Source organism: Lacerta agilis, chromosome 4 (genome assembly GCF_009819535.1).
Source record: "Lacerta agilis isolate rLacAgi1 chromosome 4, rLacAgi1.pri, whole genome shotgun sequence".
Taxonomy (NCBI): domain Eukaryota; kingdom Metazoa; phylum Chordata; class Lepidosauria; order Squamata; family Lacertidae; genus Lacerta; species Lacerta agilis.
Genome location: NC_046315.1, coordinates 78,791,302 through 78,811,520, shown reverse-complemented (window position 1 = coordinate 78,811,520; position 20,219 = coordinate 78,791,302).

The following is a 20,219-nucleotide window of genomic DNA, read 5'->3' as shown; positions in this document are numbered from 1 at the left end:
CCTTTGGTCCTAAATTTGGTTACAATCAAATAGCCTTCATTTCAAAGTTAATATCATTTCAAGTATGTGTGCAAGTCTCACATTAATTTAGAGTAGCCAATAGCTGTCACTTTTATTACTGCTATTATTGGTGCTGGGAGTATTATCCCGCCCTTCACCCAAAGGTCCCAAAATATATCACAACAATTAAAATTGACAGTCACAGAAATAGAGTGAGTCATAAAATATTCATTTCAGGCATCAAAATCCAGGGTGAAGAGATGTATGTTCAACATTCCCTAAAAACATATAAAGTAGATGCCAGGCATACCTCTTTGGGGAGTGTGTTTCACAACTATGGGGATGCCCCAGAGAAGGCCCTCTCCCTAACCTATGTTGGCTCCCAGTACATTTTCAAGCATGATTCAAAATGTTGGTGCTGACCTTGAAAGCCCTAAATGCCCACGACCCAGTATACCTGAAGGAGTGTCTCTGCCCCCATCGTTCAGCCCAGACACCAAGGGCCTTCCAGCGCTGAGGGCTTTCTGGTGGTTCACTCACTGCAAGAAGTGAGGCTGCAGGGATCCAGGAAAGGGGCCTTCTTGGTAGTGGCGCCCTCCCATCAGATGTCAATGAAATAAAGAACTATCTGTCTTTTAGAAGACACCTGAAGGCAGCTCTGTTTAGGGAAGTTTTTAATGTTTGATGTTTAATTCTGTTTAATATTTTGTTGGGAGCCGCCCAGAGTGGCTGGGGAAACCCAGCCAGATGGATGGGGTATTTATTATTATTATTAATAATAATAATACAGTAGAACCTCAGCTTACGTTACCCTCGGGTAACGTAAACTTCGGATTGCAAAAGCGGCAAACCCGGAATTATTTTTCTGGGTTTTTCCACTCGTGCATGCGCAGAAGCATTCTATCACGCCGCGTGCATGTGCAGAACAGGCATCTCTGGTTGCGGAAACCTCAGGATCCGACTGGAGCTCCAGAACGGATCCCACCCGCAACCAGAGTTTGTTGTTGTTGTTGATGATGATGATGATGTTGTTATCACCCTTCTGCTTAATACCCAGTTGGGGCCTGTAGGGAAGGAGGATGTCCTTCAGGTATTTGAGGCATGAGATGTTTAGAACTTTTAACATTAGCATGAGCACCATAAATTGTGCCCAGAAACATGTGCTATTCTCAGGGGGCGTAAAAAAAAAAGAGGGCGAAGTGTGAGGGTACCCTACCTGGTACCATATCTGAAAGACAAAAAAAAATAAAAAATAAAAAAAATCCTTCCAGTAGCACCTTAGAGACCAACTAAGTTTGTTCTTGGTATGAACTTTCATGTCCATGCACACTTCTTCAGATACACATGCACACACTTCTTCAGGTATCTGAAGAAGTGTGCATGCAAACGAAAGCTCAAACCAAGAACAAACTTAGTTGGTCTCTAAGGTGCTACTGGAAGGAATTATTTATTTTTTTTATTTTGTTTTGACTATGGCAGACCAACACGGCTACGTACCAATATCTGAAAGAACGTCAGCAAAAGTAGCAGATCCTGAGAATTGCCACTTTTTGAAAGCCAGCTTCCAGAAATCTGCACTTTATCGCTTTCTCAATTCCACTTGTCATATTTTAGGCTTGGTTTAGGATTAAGGGTAGGCATACTGGGACTCGGCTGATTTTGAGACCGTTTAGTCAAGTCCTGAAAAAGATTTTCAGAACTTGAAATCAAATAGTTTTCCCTGCCCTAATATCAAGTCAGAACTTTTGAAACTCGGCATTCATCTGTCATCAAAAATATATTTCTGTTGGAATATTCATTGACTGCCAAGGATTATTATTTTTTCTTTGTTTCTCCTTTTGCTATTTAGGGCCTACCTCATCCTAATTAACTCCACCTGGCTTAAGGCGCTCTCTTTCAACAATCTGCATCCATGCTATTCTACAGGCGCAGCAGGAGAAAGCCACAAATCTAGAGAAATTAAATCACTCACCATAGAAACATCTTGAACAATAGCATGAGAACACAGAACGAACCAATCCTGCACAGTCACAGAAAAGAGGGTCGGTTTGGCTTGCGAATCGCAACAAAGATAAGTGCATGGTTGCGCTAGCGGTAGCCACCAGGAAACAAAAGAAGGAGAAAAGGCTTTCCTCAGGAAAGATATATCCTGTGGAAACGTAATGCCCCGATTTGGAAGCTGCCCAATTCAGACAACACCAGCAGACACACAATGAATGCTCAAGAAATCAACATTGCCTTCCAATTTTACACCCCTCGCTACTGTTTGCTCTGCACCTGCTCTGTGCAGGACTTATCTCCAAGGCAAAACTGGGCTCTCTCAGGGAATGTTTCCCTTTTGGAGAGCAGGGTCAATAGAAAAAAAAAGAAAGACATTCTTTCTGGTCACTTAAAAGATATAAGCAGAGACATTTGAAGGGGAGAAGAGAAAGGGCTCGTTGCCAGTAAGCTATCTGAAGAGTAGCATTTCTGAGGTCAGAGTTCTTTTGAGAGCTTCCAGGAATGTGTAAGCATCGTACTGCAGGGATGGGGAACCTGGGACTTCCATTAGTCAGAATGGCCCATGGGATGCTGGGAGTTGTAGTGCAGCAACATCTGGAGGGCAGCAGGTTCGCCACCCCTCACTTACAGCAAGAAGTTGATATTCCAGTATTAGGGTGTGTAGGTTTTTTAAAACAAAACAAAACAAACAAAAAACAAAAAACAAAGCCAAGTAGAATTAAGAACCCCTTGTATAACTGAGAGTTCGATTTGAGGGAAGCATTGAGGAATCACTGACAGAATATCACAAAGTGTGCATACTTATCCTTTGTGTATATTTTTTTCATTGGAGAAAATTACCTTTTAGGGTGGTACCCCCCTCCCCCCCCCAAAAAATATTCCTTCCTCAATTATAACCACAACAAAATCTCAGCTGCTTTCCCTTCCATAGCTTTTGGGGATTGCTGGGATGCTTGGCGAAGGCTTTTTGGCATTGGTGCATTGTTCTCAGCAGGCGCCTGAGTTTAACAGGAAAGCCTCCTAGCTATGGGAAAAAATTGCTCACTCCCGGCAGGTCACCTGAGGGTAGACTCCACTGTAGGTGTGCTTGGCTTTGGCATGCACCGCTTGAAAATGAATTGGAAATTCCATTGAAACTAGTGGAGTGAAGCACGCATCAATCATGTCAATAGAAAAAAAGGGGTTTAGATCTATATATGGCCCTAAATCCTGGAATGAAAAACAAGTGTGTTACCATGACATAACTGTACTGAAGGAACTGAAGCACAGATAAGCATAGCTCATACCTTATCCCAGTGCTTTTTCTGGGGGGATGTGGAAGGGGGGGACGCGTACCCCCTAAACATTTTGTGTTGCCCCAGTTGACCGACAAATGGCAGCTCTCTCCACAGTAGCAGCGCAGACTGGAGCTCTGTAATTCTCCCCACCAGTGCCCGAGGAGGGGAGTGTGGGGTGGTTGTGGTGGAGGCAATGGTGCTCCTCCTCCTCCTCCTCCTCTTGCCGGGTTAGAGCCAGCTGGCAAGCGCTCACCCCTCCTCGCTCAAGCCAATCCCAATGTTGCTGGGGGCCTTCTCGTCCTCTTATCGTCACCACTGCCTCGAGTCCCTCATCTGGTGGTTGGGGGGAGAAAGGGGACAAGGGGGAGGGGGAGCAGCCAAAATGAGAGTACCCCTAAACATTTTTATTTTTTTTAGAAAGAAAGCATTGCCTTATCCCATACCCATTCTGAGCTAGCATGGGCTCGGGATAGGCTTGAATCCCAAAGTAAATCAACCAATGGAAGTTCACTGAAGGAAAGTTTCCTGTCTTTTTCTTTACTCCTGCAATCTTTCCAGGAGATTGGAAGGCTCCTTGAACAATATGGGACTGGGCTCCATGGAGCTCATGGGAAAGCTCGCCCCACATCTTTGTACACCATGCCCAGTGAATTACTTCTGTGAAGTATAGTCATTTAATTCACTGAAATTGTAAACGCTTGTATGCATTACTATGTGTTTAAATTTGATTGGTTGGTAACTAAATCATAGAGAATTCTCCAGTAGTTCTAATGTGATTGGCTAACATGGGAGGTATCTAGTGAAGGAGAGACTCCATTTTATGTGAAGCAAGATTACTGTGTTTTTAAAATCCACTGTGAACACTGCTAAGTTGAACAGAGCGTTGGAGTGCTTCGTCTCTGCTTGAAAGAAAGAGAGCAAAGCTGCAGGAGAAGGTAAAAGTGAAAATCTCTCATAATGGCTGCATGACATGGCCTAACTGAGATACAGCAGGATGAGCACTGAGCTCTGGAAAGAGAGGAAAAGACAGTTGTTTGAAAGTTAGAAGCAGAGACTGTAAGCCCATGCTTGGAGAAGCATGTAACTATAAATATTATGCTTTAATTCATCTTACAGGTATAACTTTCTGCAGGTAAAGTTTTTGAATGTTAAAGTCTGGACATTGGTTTAATTTCCATAGAAAGGTGTCAATCCTATATATGATTTGAGCTTCTTAGCTGTGCTTTTGCTACCCTTAATCCTGCAACTGCTTCCCTGTATGATAGTACAGTCGTGGAGTGTGCAGTAATTAACAGACTGTATTAACTGACTAATACCTGTCTCTCTTAACTTTGGATTCTTTTGTATAGCTTACAATTCAGGCTGCAATGTGAGCAAGATTAAACTGTGCTGGTTCAGTGCTTTGACCTTTTATATTACAATGGAGAGCACTGAACCAACTTTGTTAGAATCGGAGGGTGGCAGTTGTACACGTGCCAGCGCTACATAGATTCATGCAAGAAAGCAGTCAAGTTAGAACAAATATTCCCTTCCCAAAGGGCCTGTTACTGTGAAATCAAATTATAAACTTGGGCTCGTCATAACATATGCCTTTCAAAAAGATGAAGAAAATCATGCTGTGCAAGAATATCTCATGCACTTGGGTAAACACATTACAAAGACTCAAGTGTTTAGCACTCACATGTCCATCAATCATGGCAGCCTCTCCAGATGCACATTTACATGTGACCCATATATCAGCTTCCAGCACTGCACAATACTGCAATACCTGGGTCCTCTCGTCTGCCCAGGCAGCCACAGCTGGAACAGGATGTAACAGCTGCAGTGAGAGACTGGAAGGCAGTAGGTGGCTTCTCTGTCAACTCTTGGAAGGAGAGGAAGGGAGCCACAAGTGTTGCCACATGAGAAAATTAGCCTTGAATTTGCTGCTGGTCTGGTTTAGAGAACTAGATTATAACACCCCTAGAAAGCCTGGGATTCCAAGGACCTCAAACTCATCCCACCAATATGATTTTGTGATTTAATGTCCTGTGCAACTATGGTGCCTTGTCTGTAGAGTTGGCCAGCAATCCGATGCACTTAGGGACCACCAATGAAGATGCAATTCTGCAGCTTCTAGCTCAGTAGTTGCTGTGTTCCAAGGGGAGAGGGCTTGCCTATCACTTAAGTCGGTTACCTCAGGGAACCTGACACTAAAGAACATCATAATCATAAGAAGCTACTTAACCAAACCAGCTAAGTCTCTGGCAAGTGGCAGCTCCCTAGATTCACAGATAGGCATCTATCCCAGCCCTGTCTGGAAACACCAGGGGCCTAAACCCCTGTGTACTTCACCACTGAACTCTTTAATCACTTCACTTGCACAAGGATCTTTGCAAGAAAATCAAGTAGAACACATTGCTGTGAAATGATGCAAAGACTAGTATCCTCCTAAATAGGCTTAAAAGAATCCAAGTTACTCGCAGCAAACAGGCTCATCAGGCACAATTTCATACTGGCAAAGATCTGGAAGTTGGATGAAGAAGATGCTTATCTCCGGAAGATGGATGACTACAAACGGTTACATGAAACTTGCTTTGAGTCATTCAGCGTGACTTTCTTGATGCAGCGCTGATTTGACTAAGCAGGCTTGTTCACTCAGAATTTGACAGATTTGTTTTTCCTTTTACATTTATCTTTTGCCTCCAGTTTTTTTAAGTAGCTAGTGTATTATTCTCAATCAATTTGTAAGTGATGGCTTAACCCAAACAAGAAAAGGTTATAATTTTTTTCAAGTGTTGGAAGGGGGGAGGGCATAACAACTGAAAATGGCAAATGACAAGCTAATTGAAATGCAAGGAAGAAGACTCAAAAACATATTTGACTTCAATCAGAGATAAGAAAACATTATTGAGTCCAGATGGACAGTTGCATTTTTTATTATTTGTTAACAGAGAGCTGTTAACACAAAACAAATCTCAGTAATTCTGAAAGGAACGGTGGCAGAATTTTCACTACAGAGGAATCCAGATTTACTTCGGGCTGCATTAATACTGTGTGTTATTAAATATGTGAGATGTAGCCAAACCATAAAATGTACAAATGTTTTTAAAGACATCAAAACCAGTTTTATTGCAAATAATCTTTCGCTGATAATTTTGTTGATTCTTTGTACAACCTGACTTCTCTTGCAGCATTTGCTCATTTTGGTGTGCTTATTCTCAAACGTTTACTCCATTTTATCACCTATGATTCAAGATGGATATGTGTTGGGTAATCAGCTAACTCTTTGCATGGGCATGTAATATATATGGAAAAACATGCTCTGGAAGACATACAAAGCCATGCTGAATTAATAACACTAGCTGCGGTGTTGAACCTATTGCTGCGTAAAATCAAAGGCACATCACATTATCCTTTCTCCAGTGGTATAGTAAGATCTGAAGTAAGAAGTCTTACATAGTCTCAAATATCTAGTGACAAAATCGTATCTGGTACTGGAGGTGCTGGAGGTTCAGACAGAGAATATTATCAAACAAGCCCAGGTATCTTGCTCTCTGTGCTGACACAGTGATTTGCCCAAATAAGCATGTTGATGGATCTTAACCCCCCGCCCGCCCACCCACCCCCTGGTGAAATGGAAGGAAATATATGTGCCAGAATGGAAGGGAGTATATATGCTTCATTGATTTTTTTCCCTGTTACTTTGCCACAGGGCTAACTGGCATTTCTCACCGTGTGACTGATGGCTATTGCATGATGGTGCTATTTTATATTGTTTTGACTGGTTGTATTTTTAATTGTATTTTAATTTGCTGCTCACTATTTAGTCCCAAGACCATTATATATATAGCATAAGATAGCATAAGATCCATTTGGGGGTGACAAAACTTGGCCTCGCACAGGGCACCATATTGCCCAAGTCCACCCCTGTCAGCAGTTCTCTGAAGCTACCAGAGAACCCAACAGAGTACCATTCCTTTCTACTAATAATGAGCTCGGATTTCCAAGTGCCATTATGCAACCAAAATGGCACCATCCATGCTCAAGAGGAAGGTATCCAAGAAATCTCAAGATTTGCAGAAGTTCAAAAGAACTTTTTTGGGGGAGGACCCCTAAAAAGGGGAGAGGGAATCCTCCAAGGTGGATGAGCATGGTGATTCCGTGACCATGAGAATCAGGGGGTGTGGTGTGGTGGAGCCACAACAATCATTTCTTGGCAGGTGAGTCACTGTTGCTCATTGGGAGCGGCAAGGTGGTGGAAGGGTTGGCAAGGTGCAAGCACACAGGCAGGAGTTCTGGATCGACTCTGCTGTCACGTTTGCACTGTGCCAACCTCCCTGCCACTTCACTTCTTCCCCTTCCCTCCTGGTAAACAACCACAACCCCTACCTGCTGTGGAACTGCTATAGTGGCTCTGTTGCACCTGGAAAACCACTTTGCCTAGGAGAAAGGTAGAATGGATTGGCTGGCTGGCTGGCTGACACCCTGAACAGGAACATTCTACACTGCAACGTTTCATTATAAAACCTCAGCTTGGCTCAGCAGTCTGGGAACATAGTTGCCTGAGTAAAAGAAAAGCTGGTCTTGGAGTAGCTTGATTGCTTACCTGATTGCTACTGCTGTATATATCCATATGCTTGTTTCTGTGCTTGATTTACCACTAGCCTGCCAGCCCTGATGCTTAGAGCCTAACCTACTTCACAGGGCTTGGTAAGGATAAATAGGTTAACTGTGTATATATTGCCCTGAGCTTCCTGGAGGAAAAGCAGAATGCAAAACGAAATAAATGAGTAAATAATGAACGTCCATGAGTGAACTGCTTCAGTCATGGTGCTCATGTGTCTAGAAAATGCTACGAAAACACACACACACACACACACACACACACACACACACATATACATAAACATATATTCTAAGATTCAGATACAGGTTAACTAGCTTGCAATCTCCCATAACATATATGGAATGTCCAGCGTTGATAGACAGCATGGTAGAAGCCATTTCTTTCAGACATGGATGTCTCTATGCTCCCTTTGGGGGCACTATGGGTATTTAGCAAAGCATTAGCTGATCTTGCCATTTCAATCTGACAGCTCCTGAGTTTTAACAGGGGAAAGAAAAAGCAGAGCTAATGGATGTATAGGAGCTGAGAAGCTCGCAAGCGTATCAATCATCCTAAGCACCTGTACTTTGGGGAGCAAATGGATGTGCTTTTACAAATTGGAAGCAAAGCCATTGATATTTCTCCAGGAATTAAGATCCGTCGTTACCATTCCTTTGCTGTTTGCCCCATAATATTGTTGTGAGATCACCTTTTGCCTAAGTCAGTAGTAGCCAACAGCATTTGCCTGACGCACACTGTTGCTAGAAGATGCTTGCTCAAATAAGCACTGATGGCTTCCAATAATTTGTGGCTACTAGCTATTGAAAGCATGTCCTGCCTTAGGATGAGTGGACAGAGACGGAAGCTCTAGGGGCAGAACTGACCCTGGTGCTGAAAAGGAGCATCGTGGGGCCGTGTGGGGAGACAAACATTTTGGCAGTCCAAATGTTGCCAGCACCCCTGATTGATAAGGAAAGAGGTAGAGTCCAAATCCATGATTTTCTGCTCTAGGATTCTATGGCTCTTATGCTGCTTTGAAGTACCTTCCTGAGTGATTCCCTGCTTCCCCCCCCTTGCCCCCACAAGTTGTCTGTCAGTGATGCAATTACAGTAGATCCTAATAGTCTTAATGGATGGGATGGTGTATTCTTTTAGGTGGTAAATGTGGATTACCGGTAGTTCAAAACACAAGTTGCGTCCTCCGTTTATTTATGTTTAATGACTTTGCAAGAGATTAGGGAGTCCAGAGCTTGGTTGGTTGTGTTCAGTTGATGGCAGTGTGGCTTGTTTGTATGTGTGAGGGGGGTTAGGTTGGGGGGTCAGGTTAGCCATATTGATTTGTATACTGTTGCGGGGGATAGGGGAACCACACCGGGGTGAAGGCATCCTCCTTTGCTCGTCCCCGTACTGGTTTAAGTTTGTTGGTTAACTTTTCTAGTAGGGCTGTTTCCCATACATTTTGGTACCAGTGGTCTATGTTCACTCCTGATAGGTCCTTCCAGTGTCTAGTTATTATATTTCTAGCTGCTGAGAGTAAGTGACTTACGATGCTGTCACAAATCCCTATGCTAACACTGTGCAACAGAATGAAAGAACAATTCCTCTCATCTCCTTCCCTTCTTCTTTCCCTCCCTCTCTCACCTTTCTTCTCCCCCAACCACAAGATGTCTATGCCAAAATTGTCTCTCGGTTAGCGAACTGTGAAAAAGACGCTATGAATTTCAAGTGGAGGCAATACAGGTAGATGTACTTTCACCTGTTTATTTGTTTGTTTTGTAACACAATAAAATCTTTAATAAAACTAATTGAAAAAATCTGCAGTATTATTTCATATGAGGGGAAAGAAGCCATTTCAAGGTTACCTCTGGAATCTCCTTCTTGGGAGAGTATAGAATAATGAAACAACAGTAATAATTTCATGATTCCTCACTTAATTTTTTACATTATGCACTCAGTATATTAGAAACCAGGGCCATTTATTCTGCTGTCAAAACCCCCCTGTCTGCCAATGGGCCCTCAGGCAATAGGTAGAGAGACAGGTAGCTAACGTGGAGAACCTTATCAAGGGATGCCACACATGCTGTCTACCACAAAGGTCATCAAATAGATACTTGCGATTATTTGGTTTTAGTGGTTTCAGGTCTGTTACCCCACCACCACTTGCAAAAATGTATGAATTGCTGTGCTGATCCTTCGACATACCATTGAATGTGGCTGTATGGCTCTGCCTTTGGCACTGAGCGTTTCCTAGAGAGCAGCAGGAAAAAAATTAGATAATCAAGTGAGAGCATTTTAATATCTCTCTATCCCTATTATTAGAGGAAATGATTCTTTGTCACGGAGAATAGCAGGAATTCTTGGATAGTGCAACTAATGGCAATTACAGGCAAAATGCCAGGCACAACTGCTAATTAGAGTGTCATGTATCAATCTTGAAATGTAAGCACTGTATGCAACTGCAAAGGGAAGGATATGCTGAGGTATAGTTTTATCTAGACATTATTAATAAAATAAGCCTTTGGTGTGTGTGTTTGTGTGTTTGTGTGTGTGTGTGTGTGTTTTTACTCTGTTTCTCCATATTTGCTGATGCACTGTTTTTTCAACAGCAGGATATGGAAGAAAAGTCCCACTAGGTCATAAAGATCTACCTTAAACCAAGGTGGAGCAATTCTAGCTCATCATTGTCTCTACCAGTGGTGGCAAACTATTTTTATGCCATGGACTGCATCCAATTAGGGGTCAACAGTGGAAGGGTGCCAAAACTAGTGGTGGATGGCAACTGAGCTAAAAGTGGTTGAAGTCTCTCTCTTTCTCTTCCTCTCCCTCTCTCTTTTGGACACACAAAGTTCCCCCATCCCTCCCTCCCTCCCTCTCTTGACTGGGTTTTCTGAGGAAGCCCACATTATGCTTGCCAGAGGTGTCAATGGCTTGTTTGCAGAGGAATTTTGAAATTACGTGGAGCAATGCAGAACATTAGGCTGATGTCTTCTGACCTCTGCTGATGCCTGTTTCGATTGCAAAACTTTATGTGGAGATTTATAAAAGAGGAATTAACTGCAATAAACCTTTCAGCTGATTGACTATTTTGTACATCATTGTACACAATGTATACCACACAATGTATACAATTTATGTTTCTTCCCTCTCCTGTAATTAAAGCTGCAGGTCAATAATATTCATTGTGTGTGTGTGTGTGTGTGTGCGCGCGCGCGCAATGTTTTCTGATTTATTGGGCATTTTCAAGCTCTTTAGCCCCAGAGGCCATTGTGGCAATCTAACAGAACAGGTTGCCCCTGCTTTCTCATTGAAGCTGTTTGTTGTGATGACAGGTTTTCTGTTGCTGCTATCTGCAGGCTACTGCCCAGTAAGGGATAGCAAGCAATCCTCAAAACGAACACCTGGCCATTGTTATTCTCAGGTTCATCTCTGTGGCTTCCCAAAACTCAGTTTTTGACCTTTGGAATTATGTCATTAATCTATATATGTGTCAGACAGACAACACTGTGAATTTTTCCAGCTGATATCCAAATTAAGGACTTTCCCCTTCTTATACAGAGAGATGTGATTTTAAAGCATAATAGTAAACCCAACTAATTCCATTTCACTGACTGTTGTGATATCAACTTCATGATGCAGAGAGGATTATCTGTGCTGAAAAGCAAGTTTTTTGCTTATGAATCTCTTTACGGTTTGGGAGCTGTAGATGCCAAAGGTGCTGGCTGAGTGATTTCTCTCTTGGCATCCCCACACAGAGCTTCTGTGGTGGATCAGAACCGTGCATGTCACCATCAGCTTCCTACTTTGAACAGGTGAGGTGCACTGATAGTCCTGGGCATCAATTTAATGGGTTCATGAATACAGATCCATCTGTACAACTGCATCTGAGCACCCCTCTGCTGTGTGCAATGCCAGAAACTTTGGCTCAGAGGCACTGCAGATTATGTGTCCTTGCAATCAGTTCGGCAGTCAGTCAGTTCAGAAAAGCAGTGTTTGCTTCCCACCACTAGGTAGTACAATTTTGCAGTTTACCTTTTCTCAAATATTTACAGATAAACCATCTCAGATAGATGTGTGTGTCCTTCTCTCTCTCTCTCTGTGTTTTTTTTAAAAGGCAGAATGGGCACCATTATTCCCTACTATTTCGTTGTACAATTGTCTGGGAGGGTGCTGGGGTTTTTTTGAATTTGAATCAGCAGCCTAGGCCTTAACGATAGAAGCAATTACAATAAAACACATCATAATAACCCCTTGTTTTCAAACGTCTAATCGTATCTTTCAATGCCTAATAGAAAATATATATGGCACGTTGTTTACTTTCTGCATATGCACATTGTGATTAGCTCGCAATGTGAGTCTAAACAGTGCAATAAATATTTATGCTCTTAAATGCATTTTAGGCTAAGTGAATGTAAATTAACAACAGCCAGATATGACTCCAATCAACCACAAAGAGTGAAATCCTCTGCTACTCTGCTCAGTAGTCAGAAGGAAGTGACACCAAATTCAGTGGGACTTACCTCCAGGTCTCAGCCTCATGGATACAGTTCTGTATCTGGCCTGCCATAAGCAAATACCAGGAGCAGGAAGAACAAAGGCATCCATGTCAACCCATAAAATACAGTAAAATACCCTCCAACATTTCTCCAATGAAAATAGGACATCCTATTCAATAATAATAATAATAATAATAATAATAATAATAACAACAACAACAACAATACCCCACTCATCTGACTGTGTTGCTGCAGCCACTCTGGGCAGCTTCCATCATATATAAAAACACAATGAAACATTAAACATTAAAAAACCCTTCTCTATACAGGGCTGCCTTCAGAAGGTCTTCTAAAGGTTGCATAGTTACTTATCTCCTTGTTTCGGGGGTGTCAGGAATGGCTGAGGAGGGCTGCACTGAGGAGGAATGGTGGGAGTCTCCCCCTCCCCCTGCTCCTGATCAGGATCCTGAATCTTCCCAGGAGCAGGAGGACAGTATAAATTTGGAACAGTGGTTTGAAGAGGGGCATAGTTCAGAAGGCAAAAGCTGGGAAGTACTGGATGGGGAACAGCTAGGAGAAGAACTACTGGGGGAGAGAGAGTTAACAGACTCACTGTCACTTGAAAGCGTTCATCCACTCAGCCCAAGGTCAAGAAGAGCAGAAAGGTGGCAGCACAGAAAACACAGTGGTTGAGAGATCAGGTTACAAGACGCAGTAGTGGCGTGGGTGACTAGGGAGGAAGTGGGTGGAACCCTTAATTGGGAGCACCTTCATTCCTAGGAATGGATTCTTTGTTCTCTCGCTGTGATCATTAAATTTTTGAACTGGTAAGAGACTCCTTTCACTTGTTCTACTTATCTACTGACAAGGTGGGGGGGGGGGCAGGAAGCTGAGTCCCTGAAGCCTGACAGGGGTTCTCGTAACTCCAATGAAAATAGGGATGTCCTAAGGAAAAGTGGAACATCCCAGGATCAAATCAGAAACTGGGACAGCATGGAGGGTCTGCAATATTTCTATGGCACCCCCCCCACCAGTAAATAGGCAACTACACAAGAAAGCATCAAAAACACTAGCTCAGTCTGAATTGGAGACAAATTTGTTCCCATCCCTAGCTACAACCATCCAATAGACCAAATATAAATGGCATTCCATCCCCAGATTTTCTCCAAGGATCTCATTACTAGAACTTTCAGGGGCCCTTTCCAAGGGGACTCCCTCTTACCACAGTTGGGACCCACCTATTACCTAGCTGGTGCATATTGGTGACATGGAGAAGTTTTATTTTTTGTTTTGTTTTACCACCTCTATTTCAGTGGAAGCAGTGGCAGCAACAGAGGATACCAGCTGATTTTTCTCTCTTTCATTTTTTGGATTCGCAATTATTTTCTTCATTTCTTCCTTTCGTAGAACTTTTATTTACATTCACGCCATTTCAGGTTGGTTCATCTGTTTTGTTTTGAATTTTAAAAAGTAGTCATTCTTTCAAAATCTTTCTTTTCAGACCTGCCGTCTACGATCTATGTAACATTGACATTTTAAATCCAAATGGAATAGAATTCAATCGCCTTAGAAGACTGTCACAGTGTCTGCTCGGCATTGGGGCAATTTGACAATGAGTCCCCGTTTGAGAGGGAGCAGCAAGGAAATTTGGGGCAACATCCAATTAATTTCAAGTTATTTTTAATGACCAAGCTGGGATTTATTTTGGTCACTCATAACACTAGAATTTGGCATCTAAATGGCAGTGAAGTAGCACAAGACCTGTCAAGTTTGAAAAGATTGGAGAAAGGGTGGCAAACGTATGGGCACATGAATATAAGAAGCTGAAATATATATCTAGTCCAGGGTGGTCCAACTTTTCACACCAAGTGAGCTGCAAGAGTATTTTGGCATAGAACCAGCAGGCCACATACTGGCTTGTCACATGTGCGGAGTGTGGGAAGGAAGACCAAAATTTGATGCCCCATGCCCCAGCCCTTATACTGCCTTCCCAAAGCTGGCTAAGTGAGGTTCTTGGCTTTGGGAAGGAGGTGTGAGGCACGAGCAGGGTCCTAAATTCCCCCCCTTCTCCCCAAAGCTGGGGAAATGCTAACTAGAATTTGGGAAGGAACAAGGAAGACTCTAGGACCCAGTCCGAGTCCTCATACCTCCTTCCCAAAGCCCGGAGCTTCGTTTATCCAACTTTGGGAAGGCAGCGCAAAGGCCTTCCATCTTGAGTAAAGAGAGATAATTCCTTTTTTTTTTAAAAAGAATTTATTGGCATTTTCATAACAAAACAAACACCCCGACCCACACCTACAAATATAAAACAAATACATATATTGCCAGGATTCTTCTTCTTAATTGTATACATGAGGGGGAAAAAATTTCTATTTCCGAATCTTGACGGTTGACTTCCCCTGCCTTTTCACCTTCGGTTTTAAATACATAATCTACTTTTTTAACAACTTCTCTCTAAAAAATTTAACTTCAATTAAAAATAAAAGTAATATCTTAATCATCTTATTCTAACATAAATCTTAACAAAATATTCTCATCCAATCTAAACTTATTTCTTCTGTTCTTTATCGTGCTGCTATTAACATAAAATCTCAATATCTCCTTACTTATTCAGAATAAACTTACAGTTAATAACCTTCACCCTCCGATTTCAGATACCATAACAGACCATTTAAGTTTTTTAAATTTAATGTTTCACCCCACACCCCCTCTGTCCATTGACTTTCTCTGTCTATCGCCGGAACCAATCTTCCAATTATCTTCTTTTCCCAAATGTCCACAGATCCAGGCAGAGTTCACAGCAAACCTTGCATCGAGCTTCAGGGTCCACTCCTCTTTTCTCGGCTCCTCCGCTTCTTTGTACCATTCTTCTTCTTCTTGTAAATATCTTAATTCCTTGTCCCTTGCCCCCGAGCTCACACCTCGGGGTCTGGATATTGCAAATTTAACCGTTCCGGGACTGCCACCCCCGAAGAACGGATCTTTTTTCCGGAGTTGCCCAGTCATCTCAATCCATCCTTCAAGCATCCCTTCTAGCTCTTTGCCCAGGTTTCCTTCCATTGTGTAGAACTTTTGGAAAGCCTCCTCTGTGGAAAGTAGATTTTTTTTATTTATTATCCCACTCAAGACTTTCAGTTTCCGATTCAGCAGTTCCAGCTTCAAGACAGTAAGCCTTTCTTCCTCTGTTAGTCCAGAGTTCAAAACAAGTGCAAACACAAAGTCCAACATGTTGGGGGAGGGGGTGAGTGTCAAATTTCAGTTCCTGTCTCTATATTCCTCCCTTTGTTTCAATTGTTTCCACGTCAGTCCAAATTTTCCATCGCCATTTTTCTGAAGCCAGAGCGTAAAGACCAAAACTTTAAACGGAGATATTTTCTGCAAACTTAATCCCCAAAGGGAAATCTCAGCAGTCTCACTTTTAAAAGTTCAAACACTTTGTATCCAATACTGTAGCAGCAGTCACTTAAACTGGTTATTTTCTTTCCCCCGAAGGGAGGGAAGGCAGGCTCCCTTTCCTCTTCCCCCCGGATCGTTCAAAAACATATAAAAGTCAATCCATTTCAAATACTCACGACCACCGGGTTCTTTAGCTCCATTAAAGACAGGTAGAACTTAGACGCTCGTCGCGGGGGCGACCGCCGCATTTACATCCCGGTTGGGGCATGTCCCCTATAGCCCGGCTCCGTCGTCCCTTCACCCCCACTCCCCCTTTACAGGGGGAGCGAGGGAAGGGTTCGGAGCCACAGTGGGCACAGCCGGGGAGCCCAGGGTGCGGGACGCTCTTCCCGCACCCCACCGGAGCCCCGCTTTGCGGTAGCGGGGCTCCAACCCCCGGGATGGACTGGGTCGCCTCGCAGCCGAGTCAACCCACGACCTCCCGCAATGGCGTCGCCGCCGGAAGTCCCAAAGAGAGATAATTCCATCCAGCTAGTAGCCACCAGTTGCTCACTAAATTCAATCCAGCCAGGGATGGGTTATCTGCAGTACACCTGCCCCAGGTCCTAGCAGTTTCTCAGGAGATTACCCAGCTAATTCAGCAACCTGTGTCTGGCTTTAGGATACCCTGACATCAAAAATGACTCAGCTAACAAACAAGCCTAACAGCTGGAGAAAGACAAAGAACCTAAAAAGCTTGCTGAAATCACTGAGACAACTTGGGAAAACTTTAAACGTCTAGAGGGCCTTCTCGGTAGTGGTGCCCGCCCTGTGGAATGCCCTCCCATCAGATGTCAAGGAAATAAGCAACTGCCTGACTTTTAGAAGACATCTGAAGGCCATCCTGTTTAGGGAAGTTTTTAATGTTTGATGTTTTATTCTGTTTTTAATCTGTTGGGGGCCGCCCAGAGTGGCTGGGGAAACCCAGCCGGATGGGTGGGGTATAAATTTATTATTATTATTATTAGATTGGGAGAAGACTGTACCACTTAAGATTGCTGGGTGAGGGGTGTAATTTATGATTGCTCTCCCATGTACCAAGTATCTTGTAAGTTAAAACGCACAGCAAAGCTCAGCACATCAGGGGGAAGGCATTATCCTAGCCCACTCTCTGCCGTGTTATTTTTCTGATTGCAGGTCATTTAAAAAGGAGGCGGGGGACATTTGGGAGCATTAGAAATGATCCCCCCAGCAGAAACCTGACATTATATTGATGATAGTGTGTGTGTGTGTGTGTGTGTGTGTGTGTGTGAGAGAGAGAGAGAGAGAGAGAGAGAGAGAGAGAGAGAGAGAGAGAGAGCGCCAGAGATAGAAAAATAAAACATGCAAGTAAAATCATATACATACTACAGCTCTAGGGAACACAAGCTCATCTGGGATCACAAGCACATTCCCAGCTGCATGTCAATAAATATACATTGCAAGGCCGAGAGCAAGGATAAAAGCACTGTACTGCTTCATGCCTGTTCAGCCACAATTGCCCATAATCTCCTGCAAAGCTCTAAATAAAGTTGAACCCCGTTTCACTTCCAGTTACTTCCATGCATTGTCTCTCTGGTTTCCTATCCAAATACAGAGAGCACCTTCAGCTCCTCATGTTTTACACTTGAAGATGCTCTTTTCTTAACTTGCTTGGAGCAGACATCCTGTTGGAGTCTGATATGCCAATCCTAAACACTCTGACTCTCTTTCTTTCTGTCTCTCACACACCATTTCAGGTGCTCATAAATCCGAACACATGGCAAATCCCCAGGAACGCCAACTGATGGAAAGTAATGTCCGACCCAGCATGTTTGCAGATAAACTGCCACTTTCTGGTGTTCAGTGTGATGACATTTCCCTCCCCAGTCATGGCTTTTTATGTGGATAGGTTTGTGAATATCGAACACAGGCTTTCGTAGTCTTGATTTCAGTGGAACCTGCTTGCCGGTGAGTATGTTTAAAATCATTTTTCGGGTGCCTAGCTGAGTTCCACTGCAAAAAATAAAAAACAAAAAATGTAGTATTATCCAATAACCTAGTGCTCAAGTTATAAGAAACACATCATGCTGGCTGGTGGAGGTGAATATGATGGAAGAGAGAAGGAATTGCGGGGAAAGCAATAAAAAAAGATTAATGAGCAGAAAGGTCTAATTTATTAAACATATTAGACACACACACACATAAATATATGTGGATGGTAAATATATGTGCTTATCAAACAGTTTGATAAATATGTGTGCTTATCAAACCGGTAAAGGATAGCAAAGAATATACAGTACAGCAGTAGATGGAAATTATCGTTATATTGTTCTTACACTGATGGAGCTGTGGAAGAATGTTATTGTGGTGGCCAATATATTGAGTTAGAATTCCTCCCCTCCTAAAGTTGTTCTAATGAATGTACAGAGGTCTGGGACAGGGCATTCTGTCCCCTGTATATATTCTTTGTTACCTCTTTGAATGCTGGGAAAGGGCTATGGTTAGTTTCCATAAAACAAAGTCTGGGTGGGTAGGGGGAGTAATTGTGTGACTATTGGCTAATGCAAAATGCTTTCTACGCTTCCATCAGTCTCCAAGAAATGCTACCTTGTGTTCACCTTGAACAGTAGTGCTTTTTTTGGTGAAACGCTTTGGCCTTATTCCTCCACGTTGTTCTCAGTCCCCTTCCCCCACTCCTCCGTCCCTGCTGAATTTGGCCTCATTTGTCATCCCGACATTTACTCCTTTGGGCTGCAGTGATTCATGGGATCTTGTGATGAAATAGTGACGCCACCCGTGACCACGTAAACAACAGCTAAATTGCTATGTGTTTCTAAGGGGAATGGTGGCGGCTCAGCGGCGGAGACGCATCCTTTGCATGCAAAAGGCCGCAGGTTCGATCCACATCATCTCTAGGCAGGACTGGCAGAGTTCCCTGCCTCAAATCCAGGAGAGCTTATTCCACTTTGTGGAGGTGGACTATGGCAAAATGCAGCAATGAAGAGAAAGAAAGGAGATTCCAACTAAAGATTAGGAGGAGCAGGAAGAGCTGATTGACAGTGGAAAGTGGTGGGCTCTCCTTCCTTGGAGGTTTTTAAGCATGGCCATCTTTCTTAGGTGCTTTAGCCGAGTTTCCTACATTGCAGGGGGTTGCACTAGAAATATGACCTTTGGGGTCCCTTCCAGCTCTACGTTTCTATGGTGAGAGAACAAAAGGAAGTTTGTTTGGCAATATTCTTTTCTTCTGGAATCTATTCAGCCTCGTTCAACATGTTTTGGACAAGCTTTTACTCCCCATTTTTTTATATAAAAAAATCAGGTTCAAGTTGGAAGGTGCGTATTAATTGTTTTATGTGAGACCTTGAGCAGTGACACCAGAAGGGTAGGGCAGAAATTTCAATACAAATTTCTTTATTATTATCATTAAATCAATCAATCGATTGATGGATTAAATTTGTATAACTGCAGGGCGGTTAAATATTTACTAAATATAAATATTTACTTGAGTACTTTCTAATGAAACACGTTGAAATGAGAGAATATTCAGTTGAATACTTTAGACTGGTGTCCATTGAAATTTATCTCTCTTAATATACTGCAAAAGCTATATTAAATAAGACAAGCAGTGGTGCTTTTTCACAGTCATTATTAATTACAAAGTACTGGAAGTAAAAAAGAAAAGAAAAAAGTACCAGTAGTTATTATTCATTAACTGCAGCACGTAACATTTGCAGCTACAACCCTCAAAATATCTCAGCTTAAATATTTTGCAGGCACTAGAAATTTATCCTCTTTTTCCTTCCTCCTGCCAGAGAGATCAATTATGATTTAAATATCTTGAGTTTCTCTGGATAAAATTGGCATCTAAGGGCTTGGTATGGTATCAGTGCACTTTAAAAATATGTCTATAATAGAGATTAGTGCCTCTTCTGTAATATTGTATGCGCTGCATTTTGTTACATTTATTATACAAATTGAAATGCATAATAATATGCAGCTTAACATCCCATGAATATATTTTAGCATTCCCCAGCAGTAGTTAATATGCTAACCAACTTTACTGAAAGGAGTACAGATGTGGAAAGAGTCTATCTGGGGACTTTAATTATCACCTTGTCAAATTCAAATTATTATCTTGTGAGTTCATTTCCATAAAGTATCCCCTTTACTGTTGGATGATTTAACATGTGTCTGCTTCTTATCTTATTTGTAGGCCACTTCTGTCAAGTTCGTGATGTTTACCATAACTGATTTTGTCACCAAGATTTTCGCAAACACTCTCTTTGGGCAGGAGATGAGTTTGCCTGCCGCCGAGCGCTGCTGGCTGGCATGCACCAGTTATAAACTTTCATAAATCAAGCAAGGAGTTCAACCAGCTCTAAATAGGATCAACTCGAGAGAGGGCAAATAATCAAAGAGGCCCCGAGGATGATTTATTGGGCTAAAATCTGGAGCCCGTCACTT